The 19,021-nt window shown below is 40.3% G+C and overlaps 1 protein-coding gene and 1 non-coding gene across 2 annotated transcripts in view; both read right to left on the bottom strand.

Moving 5' to 3' along the window:
• TEC (tec protein tyrosine kinase) overlaps positions 1 to 19,021 on the bottom strand; it is a 152,752-nt gene that overhangs the window by 119,559 nt on the left and 14,172 nt on the right. The gene's annotated exons all lie outside the window — the stretch shown is intronic.
• Positions 11,294 to 11,400, bottom strand: LOC132537878 (U6 spliceosomal RNA). Its single transcript, XR_009549300.1, has one exon. It is a non-coding gene; the product is annotated as a U6 spliceosomal RNA (small nuclear RNA).

Here is a 19,021-nt window from a genome sequence, read left to right as displayed (position 1 = left end):
CCTGAAGATCCAAAACCCCAGGTTCAATCCCCAGCACCACCATAAACCAGAGCTGAACAGTACCCTGAGAAACACACACATACACACACACAAATGGTGACAAGCATAGTCCACATTTTAAGTAGACACTTCTTTTTTTTTTTTTTACCTGCCTCCAGGGTTATCGCTGGGGCTCAGTGCCTACACTACTAATTCACTGCTCCTGGAGGTCATTTTTTTCCCATTTTCTTGCTGCCTTTGTTGTTGTCGTTATTGCTATTGTTGCCATTGATGTTGTTGTTGGATAGGACAGAGAGAAATGGAGAGAGAACGGGAACACAGGGGGCAGAGAAAGATAGACACCTGCAGTCCTGCTTCACCGCTTGTGAATCGACCCCCTGCAGGTGAGGAGCCAGGGGCTCGAACCAGGATCCTTACACTGTTCTTGTGTTTAATGCCATGTGCGCTTAACCTGTTGAGCTACCGCCTGACCCCCAATAGACATTTCTTTATATCTTTTCTTTGATGACTCTTAAAATAGAATCCCCTAAAGTTAAATTCATTAGTGCTACAATTTAGCAACACACTATCAGCAAGAATTCTGAGCTATTTGGCACTATGGTGCATTAAGTCTGGAGTTTCCCCAAAATTCAAGAAATAATTTGCTTCTCAGAAAAACAATTTTTTATAAGAAATATATCGACTGCTCAAAAGAAACACCTTCTTTATAGTTAAATTCTTAGGAGAATCTAGCTAACGGAAGTATAAAGGATAAAAAAATCTATTACAGTGGGGGAACATAGCAGAATGGTTATGCAAACAAGCTCTCAGGCCTGAGACTCTGGAGCTCCACATCACCATAAGCCAAAGCTGAGCAGTGCTCTGGGAGAGAGAGAGAGAAAGAGAAAGAGAGAGAAAGGGAGAAGGAGATCTATTATGTGATATATCTTCAGTAGAGATCTGGTTAGCAGCAGGGAGGTAGCACAACAGAGCATTGAACTTGCAAGCTTGAATTTGATCGCCAGCACTGTATATGTCAGTTCTGGTTTTTCCATCTCTCTCTCTCATTAATTCATAAATAAATCTCTTTTTCTAAGTTTGATCTAAAAATCATAAAAAGAGTACTCACTGTTTTTATATTCAATTTATTATGGCTTAGTAAATAGTAAAAAAAAAAAAAAAAGACTTGGTAAAAACATATTTGTGACATCTGACAGGTTACTTCCCTATTAACTTGAGAAACAGGAATAAAGTATAGAAACAGGTCAACAAGTAATATGGTCCTTAGTCTATATCTGCTCCTAACTAAAGCTGGTCTCTGGCAAAGTTTGAATGAAACTCAGCTTAAGGTTTACTATTCAATATATAACATAAATGTCAAGTATTTTATTAATGTAAACAAGCTCACTTCTAAAAAAAAAACTTAGTGGCTAATACATACATGTTTTGTAGAACATGTATCTTTAGACATAAACTCCTAACTGACCTAGCATAAAAGGAAACACCAATAAGAGCCAAAGATATACAACTTCATGCCAGCAGCATAGACATTTTAAGATTCCAACTTCATCTGATCCCCGTGTCTTGATTTCATGGTATTTCTGCTAACATTGGGCTAACATTTCTCAAGCTAATGTATATAAGAGTGACTAAGACCCTGGCAGGTGTCCTTTTTGGTATGATTTCTTTCAAATCAGAAAAATTCAAAAAGGCAGAGTAGTAACAGCTGTGGCTCTCAGTTCAAAACATGAACTGCATAAAGCAGACACTAATAAACTTTAATGAGAGAAACAGCAAAGCAGATTCAAAGCAAATGTACAAACGTCTTCCTGGGCTGCTAAAACACTCTGTAAGGCAGGAGACTATTTCCTCATCACACACACACTCCACAGGCAGCATGTAGCTCAGAAGGGTGGATGAAAATGGATGCTGGGAGTCCGGCTGTAGCACAGCGAGTTAAGCGGAGGTGGCGCTAAGCTCAAGGACCGGCATCAGGATCCCGGTTCGAGCCCCCGGCTCCCCACCTGCAGGCAGGTCCCTTCACAGGCGGTGAAGCAGGTCTTCAGGTGTCTGTCTTTCTCTCCCCCTCTCTGTCTTCCCCTCCTCTCTCCATTTCTCTCTGTCCTATCCAACAACAACGACATCAATAATAACTACAACAATAAAAAAAAAACAAGGGCAACAAAAGGGAATAAATAAATAAAATAAAAATTTTTTTTAAAAAAGGATGGTAATATGTCACCAAATATACACTGTACTTGAACTTAAAACATATTTTTTTATTTATTTTCCCTTTTGTTGCCCTTGTTTTTTTATTGTTGTTGTTATTGATGTAGTTGTTGTTGGATAGGACAGAGAGAAATGGAGAGAGGAGAAGACAGAGAGGAGGAGAGATAGACACCTGCAGACCTGCCTCACCGCCTGTGAAGCGCCTCCCCTGCAGGGTGGGGAGCCAGGGGCTCGAACCAGGATCCTTACACTGTTCCTTTGCTTCGTGCCATGTGCACTTAACCCGCTGTGCTACCACCTGACTCCCCGAACTTAAAACATATTTTACTCATCATCTATTACATAAATTTGCTTTACATATAACATTTTAAATATTTTGTGTATTTATTTTAATAAGAGAGGCATAGGGAGAATGAGAGGCCAGAGCACAGCTCAGCTCTGGTTTATGGCGGTGCTGGGGATTAAACCTGGAACCTCAGAGTCTCAGACAGGAAAATCTTTTTGCATAATCATGATGCTATTTTTCCAGGCTTTTATAAAACATTTTAAAACTATAGTTACAATGACTTTAAAAGCATGAAAAGCAAAACTTCTATCACTTGACTGGAAATCCATAATGTGTATCTTGTCTAGGCTCTACTGAATAACATTAGCCAATCACCCTAAAGATTTCTAGTCTATGCATAAATGATAATACTAGCACAGCTGGGTGGAACTACTTCTTTATATTAATCAAAACATCAAGTTATACTGGTATACAAATCTGAACAAGGAAGTGGCCCCTTAATTCATATTCCCTCCTTCAGGCTGTTCAGAACCTGCCTAACTTGCTCCCCACATAAAAAGCTAAGAAACTGAATTTATCAGTTTCACTATCATCATCAGAAATGTTGAGTCCCATGGTCAGGGAAATGGATCAGTAAGAAGACTGCAAAACTAGCATGCCTGAGGCCTCAAGTTTGATCTTCAACACTACATATACTGGAGAGGTGATCTGGCTCCTCTCTCTCTCACTCTCTTTTTCTCCCTCTCCCTCCCTCTCTCTCTCTTTCTCTCTCTTTCTCTCTCTCTTTCCCTCCCTCTCTCTCTCTCATGAAATAAATCTAGGAAGAAAGAAGAAAGATAAGAAGGAAGGAAAGAAGGAGACAAAGAGAGAGGGAGAGGAGGAAGGAAAAAGGGAGAGAGATAATCCACAGAGGTCTCCCCTCTACAATGAGTGAATCTAATATAGAGGCACTCAATTTGTCCAGTGTGACAACAACATTCATATACTTCCTTACCCTGGCTGATGACTAAATCTATTCCAGTAGCAGATATATCCTTTCGTGTCAAAACTAGGAGGAAAATATATAATGCAAATACTTCTGAAAAAAGTAACATACTAATTTGTCTTCTAAATTATCAGTCCCATCCTCCCTTGCTACCTCAAACATTACTGGTCTGCAATTTCCCCCTCTCTATGGTACACTGATTTCTCTCAACTAGATCACATCCTTTGGGATAGCAGTACAATTTATAATCCCAAATGCAAACCATTTCTGGGCCCACATTATAATTTCTTCACCATCAAGGTTATCACTGGGGTTCAGTGCCTACATGACTCCATTGAACATCATGGTAATTTTTTATAGTGGATGTGAGACAGAGGGAGGGGAGGGAGAAGGAAAAAAAAGGGGGGGAGACCTGTAGCACTGCTCCATCACTCCTAAAATATTCCCCCTGCACATGGGGACCAGGTATTTGAACCCTGATCCTCATGTATGGTGAAGTGAGTCATCAGTCAACTCCAGCCATAAAAGATCAGAAAAGCTGAATATTTAGGTCTCTACTTGACTCTTCAATTAATACAATAAACCAGTTGTGTTCATGGCACTGCTTTGCCTCACTTTCCTGTATCTTTCTTTTTTTATTTCCTTTTTTTCTTTATTGGGGGGATTAATGGTTTACAGTCACCAGTAAAATATAATATATATATATATATGTTGCATTTCTCAGTTTTCCACATAAACAAATCAACCCCCTCTAGGTCCTCCTCTGCCATCATATTCTGGGGCCTGAACCCTCCCCACCCCACCTCAGAGTCTTTTGCTTTGATGCACTACACCACCTTCCTGTGTCTTTTCATATGTTTCTGTCTCCTCGCTCTTCAGCAATGCCCTCCCACACCATGTAAACATGTAACTTGTTTTGACCAGTGGAACTGCAGCAGCACACCTGATACAAGCTCAGGTTTTAAAACATGCTTACTGTTTCTACTTCCTCTCTCACTTCTTTATGATCACCATGACAGAGCATGACTGACCAGCCTGCACAGGAACATCACATAAACAGAGAAGTAAATAGAGTTGCCTCAGCAGGCTCTAGGCATTTTTGTTGCAAATATTTTCACAGCCTAACTAATTAGACTTACAGAGATTCTGCCTTATGAGAAAGAAAAAGAACTGATTAATGGTTTGGTTTCCTTTTTGTTTTCCCCTGACAGATAAATGAGCCACCTTCTTCTTATTTATCTAAGCAGGCTGTTGGTTCAGTTTCACTTCTTCATTGATGACATAAGAAACCAACTCTTTGCAAACTGGATATCACTATATTCTACTATGTGAGCTACATTTTTCCCTCTGACTTCATATGTTCAGTAAGCTTGGTCACTAAAAATAGCAAAAAATACATTATACTATAAAAAAATGAAAGACCTAGAAGACAAGTGTTTAGGCACAACACAAAAAAAGTCCACTTCTTTGTGAAGTGTTACCATGAATCTACACTTAATGCAAAAATGTATTAGAACAGTTTGTATTATATATATTTCCCTATATTCATATGAGTATTTTGTATTTAACTATTATTTTGTCCTTAATTTTTCATGTTGCACACTGTCATGCTGAATAGCCCTCTTTTCCTTTTTTCCTCATGCTTTAACTGCCAAAATATAGTAAATTTTTTAAGTCTCTCTAGTATCATCACTCTTTTCTTTGCCTTCTTTACTCATTTATGAAATATTGCTTATGGCAAATTAGTTATGTGGCAACAAATGTTTGCAATGTAATGTTTGCTGCAAAGTTACCAAAGATAGCTCCAGTCATCAAAGCAGAGGTCGTGCTAGATAGTGAACAGTCAGTGGGCCCTACAGAGGCATCAGAGAACACAGGCAAAGACAAGATACTTCCATGGCCCATAGCCGATGGCAGACACATGGACAACCCTATTCAAGATCAGCCAAGCCTGCCCCAAATTAAAACTACCCAATCATCCCATTAACTCACAAGAACAAGTTTGTTTTTTTTAATTAATTAATCCTCACTCTCGCGTGCCAGTTTATGGGAATGTTTGTTATATGGTATCACTCCATCGATAGCTGATACAGTTATCACCATCCTTTGTTGGCATTACTGCAGTGTTCTCCTAGTAGTCTCACTGCTTCCTTTCTTATTGGCTTTTATTTATTTATTTATTGGATAGAGAAAGAGAGAGAGGGGAGGGGGAGATAGTAAAGGAAAGAGGGGAGGGGGAGATAGTAAAGGAAAGAGGGGAGGGGGAGATAGTAAGGGAAATATGGGAGCTGGGTGGTGGTACACCTAGTTAAGCACACATGTTACAATGAGCAAAGAACCTGGTCCCCATCTGCTGAGGGAGAGCATCACAAGTGGCAAAGCAATGCTGTAGGTGTCTTGTCTCTCTATCTCTATCTCTCCTTTCTCAATTTCTGGATGTCTCTATCCAATAAATAAATAAATATAACAAAAAAAATTTTGAGAGAGAGAAAGACACCTACAGCACTACAGCACTGCTTCACCACTTGTGAATCTTTTCCCCCTGCATGGGAGGGACCAGGGGCTTGAACCTGGGTCCTTGTGGATTATAGCATGAGCACTCTACTAGGTGTGCCACTGCCCAGCCTTACTTTCTTATCTTCTTATAATCCCTTCTCCATTCATCAGTCAATATAAATTCTCAAAAATACAAATTAGTGTATAAGCACCTATATAAGTGTGGAACTATAACCCTGAAATATTATTTTCCTATAAACCAATACTGAACCCTAATAATTTTAAATTTAAAAGATCATAACTTGAAGGATGGAAGGTATCTCACCCAGCAGAGCAAGTGCCTTGCTAGGTGTGAGGCCCCAGATTCAAGCCCTGGCAGCACATGGGAGCACTGTGGCACCAGGCGAGCTCCATGGATATCTCTCCCCCCTTGCCCCACTTTTTTTTTCTCCATGTAAACTAAAAAGAATAAAATAGTCAGTCTGGGAGCAGTGGAATCCCATATGTGTGTATCTGGTACCACCAAAAATAAAAATATATCTTGAATGGAACTTGAAAGAATCATGTTGAGATAAACCAGGAGGAGGAGGAATACTGGATGACCTTACTCATACATGGTGTCTAAAATGCAAAGAGGTGGGGGCAGACGGTGGCATACCTGGTCAAGTGTATACACTACAGTGTATAAGGACCCAGGTTCAAATCCCTGGTCCCCACCTGCAGGGGGAAAGCTTCATGAGTGGGGAAGCAGTGCTGCAGGTATCTCTCTGTCTCTCTTCCTCTCTATCTTCCCTCCCCTCTCAATTTCTCTCTCTATCCTATAATTAATTAATTAATTTTTTAAAAATTTTAATTTTATTAATTTATTAATGAGAAAGATAGGAGAGAGAGAAATAACCAGACATCACTCTGGTACATGTGCTGCCAGGGATTGAACTCAGGACCTCATGCATGAGAGTCTAGTGCCTTAGCCACTGCACCAACTCCCAGACCAAAATTAATTATTTCTTTAAAAAAAAGAAGCAAAGAAAGAAAAATTGCAGGGTGTGGTCTATTGCAGCAGATCCAAGGGCTCTAAAGTGAGAAGGTGGGAGGAAGACAAAAGGAATGGAGGGCCCAGTGTACATGGTGGAGGAAGACAGCAATTAATGGTTGTCTCTGGGAGACAAGAAGAAAGTGTACACTTGTGATAAACTGTCTTATAAATCATTGTTTCTCCCAATAAAGTGATTTTTCAAAATTATATAAATGCATTAAGTAAAACATAAAACAATACATGTCCTCAAACCTGCTTAAACCCTCCAACTCTCCAGTGGTTTCTCTCCCAGTGCCCTGAGCCTACTACACCATCTACTTCTCCATTTGCACCTAGTCCCACACTCTTCTTGGCCCATGAGGTTTCCATCACACCAGCCTTCTTGCAGTTCTTCAAATACAGCAAACTCAAGGTTAGGGTATTTGCACATGATGTTCCCTCTCCCTGGAGATTCATTCTTCTTAGTCTTACCTCTCTGTAGTCCCAATAATTCAAATTTCAATGTCACTTTTGCTAGAAGACTTCACTTGATCACCCTATCTAAAGTAGACATTCAGTCTCTGAGATCTTTATTTTAATTTTTTGCATGGTACTTATTTCTACTTTTTTATTTTAGTATCTGTGTGTGTGTGTTTACTCTCTCTAGTGATTATGAGTTCCACATGGGCAGGAACTATATGTTTTCACTGCTGGATCCTTAGGTATTAAAACAGTCCTGTCACAAATATAGGTACTCACTACATATTCCATGGGTGACTTAAATGATAAATGAAGGACGGGACCTTGTTTGTTTTTTGCCTCCAGGGTTATTGCTGGGGCTCAGTGCCTACACTATGAATCCACTACTCCTAGAAGCTATTTTTCTCTTTTTTTTTTTTTTGCCCTTGTTATTTATCGTTATTGTTGTTCTTATTATTGTTGTCATTGCTGTCATTGTCATTAGATAAGACAGAGAGAAATGGAGAGAGGAGAGGAAGACAGAGAGGGAGAGAGAAAGATAGACACCTGCAGACCTGCTTCACCGCTTGTGAAGCCACCCCCCTGCAGGTGGGGGTCAGGGGCTCAAACCGAGATCCTTGCATCAGTCCTTGCACTTAGCACCACTGCACTTAACCACTGTGCTACCACCCAACCCCAGGACCACTTCTTAGATCACGTTTTTGTTGTTGTTTATTTGTTTGTTTTGTTATATATATATTTTTTAACAAAAAAGCAGTCCCACAGGCTGAAATGAGATAATGAAAGAATAAATAGATTCTGGGAGATAGCTGTAGAAGCACAGAAGACATTTTATCTAATATAAAACAATGCTAAGAATGCAGACTCTGAAAACAACTTAGTATGGTAGCTTGGCTCTGTTCCTTACCAGTTGTGTAGACATGAACATGCTACTCACCTCCCAGAGCTTGATTCATCTATAAAATGGGGAAATAATAATCACTACTTCATAGAGTTGTAAAAAATATATATAAAGTGCTAAGTATGGTGAATGACCCAAACCCTTGATTAGTGGTAACTGATGGCAGTGGTGACACTAAGTCAGCTCTGCTATTGGTTGATTAAACTGGCATAACCCATCATATTTCACTTAGCCTACTGAGTCTACCTAATTTTGTTTTCATTCATATTGCCTTGTCTTACCACAAATGAAATGAGAATAGGACCTAGAGTAAGAAGAGCTGGGTTCTGTCTCTGGTTATGCCACTAACCAATGACATTGGGCAAGTCACTAACTTCCCAAACCTGAGAGTTACCTTGGCATCAGCTCTGACCATGCCTAAGGCAAGAAGTACAGAAAACATTCTACAAACAATCGAAGATGTTGATGTAGCATAGGGCAAAGGAGGCTGAGACAGATACCTATTTCACAGCACTTAACTCGAAGTTTCCCAAATTATCTTTCAGAGCATGAGGACTATCAGATTATACTCACCAACAATGTCTTAAGGGCAGGAGCACAGGGCAATTTTATTATTTAGCATGGGAATAGTGGCTGCACACGGCTGATACTATCAGAATATATGCTTACCTAATACTAGTTGAATAAATGAATCAACAAATATATTTGGGGAATACTGAATTGAACAATATCCAGCTAGTTTCATGTGTGCATTTCTCAGAGTCTTTAACATGTGAGTAGGCTCTGTGAATTGTATAGAATGCACCACTTCCCAATCTTACTTGATCACAGAACTCATTCCATTCCCTTAGAACTTTATTAACATCTCCCAGAGTTGCAATATTCCATAAAACACAGTTTGTGGAACATCTAAAGTTGATATAATTGAAGCCATTTTACTGTCATGAAATAAACATATAACTTACTCTATAAATAAGGTAATTAATAGGCCAAGTCAGATTATTATCCAGTTTGTAGCTGTTTTCTCCCAGCATAGTATAATACGTGCAGATTATCGAACATCAGGTAAATTCTCAATCTCTCCTACCTCCTAATCAACAGATATGTTGTGTGGGTTCCTTGTCCTGATCCATGTCCCCCATAACTCTCTTACTTTGCAAATCTTTCCACCTTGTCTTCTCTCTAGATTTCTCGTGTTCTTCCATAATTATTTCTCTTCTTTTACAATCAATCCAAGAAAGTTTTGATCCTGAATTTCCCAATATCATCCCACCTCTGAAAACTTTCCAAAGATCTTCCTCTGTCGGGCATTAAGCCAGCCCCCCCTGCATTGCTGATACTATGGCCTATTTACATAATCATTGTTTTGCCTGAAAGATCCCCACCCATCCCATTGATCTATCTTCTTTCTACCTCGAGACCTGCCCTGCATGCATAGGAACATTAATCCCACCAGTTAAAACCCTCACAACAGTTGCTAAGGAAGCCTTTACCTTCCCAGCGTGCTTTTGCCCTTCTCTACCCCCTTTCCTCACCATTTCCGTTTCCGACTTGCCACTTCCTGTTTTATCCTATAAAAGCATTGGCTCTCTGATCAATAGATCTTTTTGCATTACCACACTGCCACAAGTTCCTGAGACATCTATCTCCCACGTCGCTGAGTGAGTAGCAACCCAGGCCGAGTCCGGTCGAGTTCTCTCCAACCCAGAGAGCACAGGCCCGGGGAAGAAACATCCCCATGCTAGCCCGGCATCTGGTACACCAACATGGGGCCTACCCTCCTCGGCCAGATAAGTATGCAACCATTTGGCTCTCTGCAGTCTCATGTTAACAAAGGCACTGCGGTTCTTTTTCTCCTTCTTCCTATTTTCCTGAGACCCCGCTGTTATGGGCAACCTTCCTCCTTATCAAGAGAATTCCCAAAGCCTCTACTCTTTTTTCGCTAGACAGTTTCTCTGTCTCTGGGATATTTTGCTCTGGGCCACACCTCGGTTCCTCTTGACCATGGTTGCAGCTTTCAGGATATATGCAGGGCCCCCTCCCAAAAGGACTGAGGAAGTTCCCACTAAGACTTACCGGATGGAGAATGATAACTCTAATTTGGGAAACAGCCCCAGTCTAAGGGACCTTGAGGCTGCAATCCAAGATTTAAAGGAGATGGTCATTCTGCTTGCCCAGCACCATATATGCTTTCCAGAGAAAGCAAAGCCTGCCCCAATCCTGACCCACCCTAAGCCCTCTGCATTTCACCCAGTGGTTTCCGTTTCAGCAGACATGTCTCCGGCTGTCACCGCCACTTCTGCAGCTCCTCCCCTTGCCACTACGCCACTATTGGACACAGAATACCTTTGCTGGCTTCGTGATGGAACTTTTCCTCCGGAGCAAGTCCACACATTCCAGGTAAATGTTGCCCCCCCAAAAGACAGAGACCTCAGGCATGGTACCCGTATTCCTCCACAGATCTTAAGGAACTTCGTCAGGATATTAAAGAAGATACAGTTCGCGTTCCATGGACCAGATCTATCTTATAAGGCCTTCTCCAGAACCTTAACACTCCCCAAGACTGGAGGGATATAGCTCGTGCTATGCTCCCAGGCCCACTCTTCCTTCAATGGGAGGCATTTTTCAGGGACAAATACCTGCAGCAATCCCACAGGAACAGTCAGAACCAGCCTAACTGGGACTTTGAGGTCCTTTTTGGGGTGGGGTGCTGGGAGACAGGCCTTCAGCAAGCAGAAGGGAAATGGTCCCCCGACTATTTTGATCAGGTACGCCTCTGTGCATTACAAGCATGGGGCGCCCATATGAATAAACATTTGTATTGCTACCGCCACGACCTTGGTTCCTGGGTTATCTCTCCCTCCCGCAACGCTAGCCTGACATTCCTCTACCTTTCTTTTTCTTTTTTTTCTTTTTTCTTTTGGTAATACACAACACTTCACAAATTTGCATGTCATTCATGTACAGAGACCATGTGAATCTTCTCTGTAGCATTCCAATTTTAATATAGGTGTTGTGGGATCAAGCACCTTCCTCTAGTTTTTCTAATAAATATTATTCCTTATATTCTCCCACCTGGACCCTATTTAGGGTCTTTGCTTAATCATAGGTAAGTATAATTATGTCAAATTCAACCTGGGTTCCCTCTTTCCTTCTCATCATTTCTTTCCAAGTATTTAAGTAAGTAAGCACAACAGGACTCTTCATAGTGTCATGTCTTTTCTTGAGCTGTTCTCTCTGCTTAGAAATCTACTGATTTTTCAAGATCCTGAATCACAAGTAAACCCTTTCATGAAGTTTCCCTTATTTCCTGATAATGCCCCAATTAACTATTCCCTTGAGCTACCCAAAGAGAATTGCAAAAATCACCACAAATATATTAAGTTAGTTGTATATATGAGTGCAGATATATGGCAGAGTTAGATGTTGGAGTGAAGATCATGAACCAGATGAGAATAACCAAGAATTAATGACCAAAGGAAGAACCAAGATGGTTTTTCCATTATCTGAATTCAGCAAAGGCAAGCCAGGAAGAGTGCATATAAGAGAGAGAGAGAGAGAGAGAGAGAGAGGGCTGCAGAGAAGACAGTGCTCTCATTCTGTGAAGGCTGTTGTGTGGGAGAATTGATTCACAATGGAACAAAGCCCTCAAAAGATCACCGGAAAAGATTTGGGAAAGAAGCCAGTAGAAGCATGGAAATTCAGAATCATGGCAGGGTTTAAAGTACATAAGCCAGCTGATCAGAAAGTAGCCAAGGAAACTGGGGATAGAAGATTTGTCCTAAGCTGACTGAGGTCCCAAATGGTGTCAGAGGCCAGATGACCTAAGTAATCAACAGTCTTTGATCTACATTCAAAGAAAAGTTTATGAGTAATTTTTCCATTGTCCACAAAGAACAGATTCTCTAATGCTCCACTCATAACCAAATGCTCATCTCTGTGTGTGGGCTGCACCTAGGAGAGGTGAAGACCTCAGGGAATGGTAAAGAGGAGTCAGTATCTCCTTTCACTAAAGCAGAGTTCACAGATCTAAAAGGGAAAAAGCAAACTTGAGTAAGGTGCAATGGTATAGAGACCACAAGTATAGAAGGGCTCCAGGCTTAGTGCAGGTAACAGTTGATACCAAGGACCAGAAAACAGTGGGCTCAAGAGAGAATAGCAATGGGAAATCCAAGACAAAAATCCTCATCTTCTGGAAGTCTGTATATCACACAGGCCTCTTTCTATTGCAAATAACTAGATTTTAAACAGACAACAACAAAATGAAGGTATTGATTCACAGGTTTAGCCATATGACTATCTTTGGGAATATGGTCAACCTCATCCAAGTCATATGAATTATTGACAGAAGTCCCCCAAAGGAAGGAAGTCTGAGAAAACTAATAATAAGTCCAGTATAGTGTGATCACTTTGTCAGTCAGGCCTCAGACACAAATAGAGAAGCCAACCCTGACACAACATTAGAAGGGCTTTGATGTCAACCAGAACTGGTTTTAAATCCCAGCCTTGACACTTACTAGCTATGTAAACTCAAGTAAGTTGATTAATTTCTTATTGCCTCAGTTTCTACCTTGTAAAATGAAGATAATGCCACCTACCTCCTAGTGCTGTCTGGAAGGATTAAATGAAAGGATGCACATAAATGGTTATACACAATGCTTGACACAAAATGATCAATAAATAATAGCTATTATTAGAGATCATAATAATGACAACTATTATCTAGAACAATGGTACCACATGAAGGGTAAGTTATGACTTAGTTAAAAAAAAAAAATGAAAAGAAAAGCTGCATCAGCACCTGGATAAATACCCCTGCGTTGAGTATCATTAAGGGCAACTTAGGACACAACATGGGCACCCAGGTGAATACTGATAGCCTTTACTAATCAGTAAATGTGCTGAGCACATACTGTGTACCAGGCACTCAGGATACAGTTGTAAATACAAGTGGTTCCAAAGTAAACTAAGGTAAGAAGTGACTAGGAATCTGTGACATTGTTTCAGAGAAGGAGAGGGTCACGTTTAGCCACAGGCTATGGATACCAGAAAAATTCTGAGCACATAAGAGAATAGTATCATGGTTTAAGAGGTAGGATGCTGAGAAAGACTAGATGAACTACAATCACCCCCTAGAACACATTTCCTCTGCATGAATTACAAAAGTATGTCTCTTCCTTTAAAATTTTTACTTCCATCTTCCAGAAGTTTGTCACAGTAGCAGATCTACAATGGATGGCATACCGGAACTCTGTACTAAATAACTTGCTAATTGTTGCAGTAATCATTTCACAACATATGCAAGGCATACCAGTATATTATGTGCCTTAAATTTACACAGTGACATATGTCAACTATATCACAGCAAAAGTGAGGGAATTCATTTGCTCTTCTCTAAAACCTTTATGTCTGTAAGATAGATTGATGAAAACAGAAGAAACTTCTTTTTTAAATTTTATTAATGATTTAATATTGATTTACAAAACTACAAGATAACAGGGGTATAATTCAACACCATTCACACCACCAGAGTTCTGTATCTCTATTCCCTCCATTGTAAGCTATAGCAGTTCTCCTAAGGTTGCAGATATGGGTTAACTATTATTTATACAACTATCTGTCTATATTTGTATATATTTTCCCATTTTTCCCTATGGTCCCATCTCAGAGAGGAAACTTTGCTTAGATACTGAAGTTCCATGAAAATGGGTAATGTGACATTTCTGAATTATCTGTAACAATAGCTCATTTAGAGAGTACTTTTGTTTTAAGTCACACATGTATTGAATGACTTCAGTAAAATGTTTACAATAAAACCTTGTCACTGGGGATGTAGCTCAGTGGTAGAGCACATGTTTCACATACAGGAGGCTCTGGATTCAAGCATTCAAGTCACAGTCCAAAATGAGTTTATGGTAATGCTCAAATCTTCTGCATAAAAAATTGGAATGTTGGGAGTCGGGCGGTAGCGCAGCGGGTTAAGCGCCCGTGGCGCAAAGCGCAAGGACCAGCTTAAAGATCCCAGTTCGAGCCCCCAGCTCCCCACCTGCAGGGGAGTCTCTTCACAGGCGGTGACGCAGGTCTGCAGGTGTCTATCTTTCTCTCCCCCTCTGTCTTCCCCTCCTCCCTCCATTTCTCTCTGTCCTATCCAACAACAACAACAATAAAACAACAAGGGCAACAAAAGGGAATAAATAAATAAAAATCTTTAAAAAAAAAATTGGAATGTCTGGGAGTCAGGTGGTAGCACAGCGGGTTAAGTGCAGGTGGCACAAAGCACAAGGACCAGCATAAGGATCCTGGTCCGAGCCCCTGGCTCCCCAATTGCAGGAGAGTCGTTTCACAAGCAGTGAGGTAGGTCTGCAGGTGTCTTTCTCTCCCCTTCTTTGTCTTCCCCTCCTCTCTCCATTTCTCTCTGTCCTATCCAACAACAAAGACATCAATAACAACAACAATAATAACTACAACGACAATAAAAAAACAAGGGCAACAAATGGGAATAAATAAATAAATATTTGGGAATAAAATGGAATGTCCAGATGGACTCATCTTACCTAAATGCATTATTGACCACTTTCCTCCTGTTTTACAGACTTGAGACCACCAATTTGACTTTTTAGTGTCCAACAGGCTTGTGATGACTACAAGTTTGAAGCTTAGAGTATATGCTCCCTCTCCCACATTATCTACATAAAATAAACTTGGACTTAGTCAATCACATGTATATCCTGACAAATGTCCACGTATGCCTAATCTTTGTCTGAGCTTTCAGTTCCCTGTCTATTCCTGATTTTTCAAAACATTATTCCTAGCCTCCCACTATTTAACAGCCTTTATAGACAGTCTTCTATTTTTCAAAATCACTTCGAAAATCACAGTTTATTCTCAGCTTTTATAATACTCTTTAAAAATTCTGGTGGAGCTATCAAGCATAATCCCTTCTTACAAAGGGAGCAACCAATCTGCAAGTCTTTTGTATATAAAGACTGTAAAATCCTACTTTCACGAGATTGGGCATGTTCAGGGTGGTATGGCTGTAAACTGAAGCCTACTTTCCCTATACATACACACTCAAGCAGAAGTGTCCCACACTTTAGGTTGTTCCACAGTTCCAAGAAAGTGTAAGCACTCCACCCTAAGCCAGAGCTGACTAGTGCTCTGGTTAAAAAAAGAAGAAAGAAAAAAGAAAATGTAAGCACAGAACACAACTTATTTTTGAAAGAAAGAAAGAAATGAATCCTAAGTGTAGATACTACATTAAATTACCCTCGGATTCTCAGCAAGCCAATATCTCCTGTGATCCTCACTTTTCTCATCTCTAACATGGGCATAATATAGGTGACCTTTAACAACAGAGCCAGTCACTGCATTATTCATGAATGTGTATAAAACATTCTGAGAGAAGCTCAAAGTCCTTTATAAGCATTAGGCCATGACTCTTTCTGAAGTGGACTATTAATTAGATGATATCATGCTTTGCTTAATAGGTTGAAAACCTGAAGCAGAGGATCATAACACTAGTTAATAGTTAACTTTGCAATCTATTCCAAACTTTAAACATTAGAAAATGGTATCCATAAAGATGTCAGGGAGAAATCTGAACAGGAATTCACTCCAGTCTAGTTCTTTTTTTAATGTATATGTATTTTTTCTTTTTCTTTTTTTTCTTTTTTTTTTTTTAAGATTTTATATATGAGAAAGATAGGAGGAGAGAGAAAAAGAACCAGACATCACTCTGGCACATGTGCTGCCGGGGATCGAACTCACGACCTCATGCTTGACAATCCAAAGCTTTACCACTGCACCACCTCCCGGACTACTTTAAATTTTTCTTATATTTGATAAGGCAAAGAGAAACAGAGGAAAGAAGGGAGAGAGAAAAGAAGAGAGACACCTGCAGCACTGCTTCACCACTAATGAAACTTACCCCCTGCCAGTGAGGACGAGGGATTTGAACCCAGGTCCAAGTGTATGGCCTTCCCATCCCCTTAATTTTTATTTTTGTTTTTATGAGGGAGGGAGGGAGGGAGGGAAAGGGAGAGGGGGAAGGGAAGAGGGAGAGGAGGAGTCTAGAACATTATTCAGTTCTCATACATGCATTGCCAAGGATTGAATCTGGGACTTCAATCACACAAGTCTTGTGCTTTGCCACTAAACTGAGCCTCCCCAGCTCTGCTCTAGTTCTTTATCAGGAAACTACATTAATTCAAGTCTGATGTTGCTAGTTACCCAGCCCATCCTGCTTCCTCATGCAATCCAGGAATGGGGAAATAGGTGGGAAGGTTGGGGTTCCCTATGGATGTATAATAGCTTCTTCATTTACAGGAAGGTTCATGAAGCCTATATCAGGTACTGAGGTGAAATGTAGTTTCACAAATACCTTAATCTCTCCACCTTTCCTTGTTAATCCCTAGGAAACTTTCCTGATACCCAAAAAGAAAAAAAAAACTAGGCATTACCAACAAAAATAGAATCTTTGCAAATAGACCTGGTAGTTACCCAGGCTTCTTATCTGCCCTACAGCTAGTGCATGCCATCCCCTCAATAAGTCCAGCTAAACCTTGTGTCCTCACACCCAGGCAACACACTGACCTATAATAAGGATGGCGAACATCCAGCCCATGGGCCCTAAATGACCCTAGAAATGGCACGGTCTATCCCTGCTAAGTCAATAAATAGCAGGTGGGACTCAAAATTCTAAAAGGTTTTTTCATCACTGTTAGTGCTAATTTTTAAGCTGATAATTGTGTGTGGTCCGTGAATGATGTTATCTAAATGGTCTTTGCAGGAAAAAAAAATTCCTCATCTCTAATTTAAAAGGTCAAAAGAGATGATAATGGAAACTTAATATGTAGCTATTGGATTTTTTTCAAATTATTGTTTTGTGTCCTTCTGACTAAGAGTAATAGAACTAGAAATCATCAGTCCTAAAATTGTATTTTAAGAAATATTTCCAAGGAAATCAACCCAAGAGGGGAAATAAAAAACATGAGGGACCAGGCGGTGGAGCACCTGGTTAAACACACACATTACAGTGTGCAAGGACCTTGGCTCAAGCCCCTGGTCCCCACCTGCAGGGGAAAAGCTTTACAAGTGGTGAAGCAGGGCTGCAGGTGTCCTTCTGTCTCTCTCCCTCTCTATCTCCTCCTCCCTTCTCAATTTCTCTCTGTCTCTAGTCAATAATAAATAAATAAATAATTTTTTAAAGCATGGAAGCACAATTTATTTACAAAAAAGAAAAAAAAATGTTCAACCATTTGGAGTAGTTGAAGGTATCATTATATACTAACATGGCAAACCCAGTTATTAAAAATGATAATGATTCTTATATTGAAATGCTTACTAATTCAAAGAAGAGCATGCCTGAACTAATTATAAGCTCGTGAATTAACTGTATATTCTAACATATCATTAACATGTACAAAGATTATAGACTAAATATATATATATATATATATACATTACTTTATATAATACATAAAGATATAGGATAAAAAATTAAAGAGTATAGGATTATGAGTTACATAAACTATTTCTGGGAGCCGGGAGGTAGCGCAGCTGGTTCAGAGTACAGGGTGGAAAGCACAAGGACTGGCATCAGGATCCCAGTTCGAGCTCCCCGCTCCCCACTTGTAGCCCCGGGGTTCGCTTCACAGGCAGTGAAGCAGGTTTGTGGGTGCCTATTTTTCTCTCCCCCCTCTGTCTTCCCCTCCTCTCTCCATTTCTCTCTATCCTATCTAACAACAACGACAGCAATAACAACAACAATAATAATGACAACGATAAACAACAAGGGCAACAAAAAGGAAAAGAAAATTTAAAAGTTAAAAAACTATTTCATATAATGCTATTTTGTTATTGCATAGAAAGGTGCTAAAGATCTTTTTTTTAAGTGTGATGACAACTGAGATGACTGAAGGGGGAAATCACAAAAATCTCTCTGGAATGGCTTTGGAAACCAAAGCACTGCTCAACTCTGGCTTATGGTGGTACAGAGGATTAAAAGTGGCATATCAGCAGAATATACAGTTAACTCATGAGCTTATAATTAGCTCAGGCATGCTCTTCTTTGAATTAGTAAGCATTTCAATATAACAATCATTATCATTTTTAATAACTGGGTTTGCCATGTTAGTATATAATGATACCTTAAACTACTCCAAATGGTTGAACATTTTTTTTCTTTTTTGTAAAAGCAGTTCTTAGCAACATAGCCCCGCCAGATATTCGTCGGGATGCGGCATCATCTAAGTTCATTTCCCACGTCTACACTCGACCGGACCTGCCAGTATACGCGGATATCTTCGCCCACCCTGTCCAACGCTTGACGTCTCGTCACCCAATCTGGTCCCCTACGCCTACACTGAACTTCTCTGTTCCAGACTCTTGGAAACAGAGTTGGCAGTCAGCTGAGGTAAAGAACAAACACCTCGTCACAGACCCCTGCAAGCGTCAACCCGGCTTTGACCTAGCACGTTATGATTGGGCCCTCCTCAATCGCTATCGAACAGGCCATGGCCGGTGCGCCGCTATGTTCCATCGCTGGGGAGCCAGAGACGACCCGAACTGCCCCTGCGGCTACAGACAGACTATGACCCACATAGTCAACGACTGCCACCTCTCCAGATTCAAAGGAGGTCTCGAAACTTT

Source organism: Erinaceus europaeus, chromosome 3 (assembly GCF_950295315.1).
Source record: "Erinaceus europaeus chromosome 3, mEriEur2.1, whole genome shotgun sequence".
In the NCBI taxonomy this organism is placed as follows: Eukaryota; Metazoa; Chordata; class Mammalia; order Eulipotyphla; family Erinaceidae; genus Erinaceus; species Erinaceus europaeus.
The sequence above is the reverse complement of the archived record's forward strand: the minus strand, read 5'-3'. Positions and strand labels throughout refer to the sequence as shown.